The sequence below is a fragment of the Theobroma umbraticum genome, unplaced genomic scaffold (assembly GCF_002168275.2).
Source record: "Theobroma umbraticum cultivar Fairchild unplaced genomic scaffold, ASM216827v3 scaffold_30.0, whole genome shotgun sequence".
NCBI lineage: Eukaryota > Viridiplantae > Streptophyta > Magnoliopsida > Malvales > Malvaceae > Theobroma > Theobroma umbraticum.
Window position 1 is genome coordinate 8,267,951 of NW_018397254.1, and position 1,828 is coordinate 8,269,778.

The following is a 1,828-nucleotide window of genomic DNA, read 5'->3' on the forward strand; positions in this document are numbered from 1 at the left end:
TTTTTTTTTTTTTTCTGTTCCACTCTTTATTGTGTTATTAAAATTTCTTTTAATGTGCAAAAACTAATAAAAGAAATAAAGTTATTAAATATTCATAAGTTCTTAACTAATAATGAAATATTTAAAAATAATGTTAAAATATCAGATTGCCTTTTTTATTTTTTAAAGAAAATATTCATAATTTTATTTATATTTCATATTCTTTGTAAATAATGGAATTGTTCATATCCTAATTATTTTAGATTTCATTTCGAAAAAAAAAAAGAAAAATATTGCCAGTAATTCAAAAAGAAAAATGATTTCATGAACTTAGTTATGTGAAAATTATCATAAAATTTTTTATATGACTTAATTACAACTGCGTTAATCTAATTCACGGTAAATAAATAAAAATTATTTTAAAATAATTTAGTTTGACAAATTTGAATTTTTCATCAAAACAATTTTCTTTCATTTTTTTCTAGAAAACTTAAATGAATATTCTTATCCTCTTTTTCTATAATATCATAAGCAAAGGGTTGTAGGGCTTAGGTTTTTATGTTTTGTGATTTTCAAAATTATAAATTTAATAATTTAATTTTAAACATAACCCTAATAAGCATTTACTAAGCAAAAAAGATAAATTTGTGGAATTAAATCATATAAAAGTAATTTTTATGTAGTTGTTATGAAGTAGGATTACTTGATTGTAGTTAAGTCATGTTAAGATTTTAGGATAACTTACATAAAATCAAATCCATAGGATCATTACCCTTTATTAAAGACAATGAGTTTTAGTAAGCCTCACCGCATAATCCAACAACCCACTTCAGTGAAGAGTCCAAAGAGTAAAGTCAGCCCAATTGAGCTCCGATCCAATTGACTTTGAAGGAAATTCGGCCTGGAAAACAAGCCAGCCCAATTAAGCAACGCCGTCGGGTCTGCCTGGAAAGTCAAAAGTCAGAATTCATATGCTGAAGCGATAAACCTAGTGTAGACATAAGCTGAAGACCAGATTAAGTTTTTGATCGATCCAATTAATCCTCCTTCATTTACTTTAATTTTTTCTTTTTGATTTGGAAAGAAAGAAATTTAAACCTAGCTATTGGGAATCATGCTCCTTTATTTAACCTTCCATTAATGACAGAGTCAAGATTGTACAGTTAGAGATGAATTAAAAATGAGTTGCTGACTAATTACTGTGAAAGAATTTCATTAAATAAAAAGAATTATGATAAAAATAAAATTTTAAAATTTTTAAAAGACGAAAATCCTTACTGACGCATTCCCTCCGTCATTGCTTTCCAGTATAGCAAGAGAGCGCGATTCGTGCAAATAATAGTTTATTGTTTGATATATGTATGGCCCTGGTGAACTGTAGAACCTAATAACATGCTATGATTAGGAGGACCTAACCACCGAAAAAATTTAGTCAAGACTTTTCTCAACTAGGAGGATATCAAGTTCAGTTAGTTTTTGTTTTCCTTTTTGAAAAAAAAAATCGAACATGCATTTCATTTAGGAAAAAAATAAATGCAACATGCATTGATACACCTTCAATATTTAATGGCATTAATGATTGCATTAAACAATGTTAAATCCCGTAGGATTGATTTGATTTTAAAGCAACACATGCCGAATTTCCATTAATCCTTCTGCTTTATCTTGTGCGGTGCGCTCGGCTCCGCATGCATGTGCATCATTGGCGTCTGCCTTTTCCTAACCTAGTGCTCAAGGCTATTTCTTGAGGCTTTTTGAACTAGTTACATCTCCCCCTCCCCTTTGAAGCTGTCATTATCAAGTGCGTAATATTTTAAGTTAAATTTACACAAATGGAAAGCATTTTTCA

At 28.8% G+C, this 1,828-nt stretch overlaps 1 long non-coding RNA gene across 1 annotated transcript; it reads right to left on the reverse strand.

Annotated features, from left to right (window-relative positions):
* Window positions 1-787: 787 nt before the first annotated feature.
* LOC110424209 (uncharacterized) lies at window positions 788-1,437 on the reverse strand. Its single transcript, XR_002445889.2, has 2 exons — window positions 1,258-1,437; window positions 788-924 (listed from the first exon to the last, which is right to left on the reverse strand). It is a non-coding gene; the product is annotated as an uncharacterized LOC110424209 (long non-coding RNA).
* Between the last annotated feature and the right edge of the window lie 391 nt (window positions 1,438-1,828).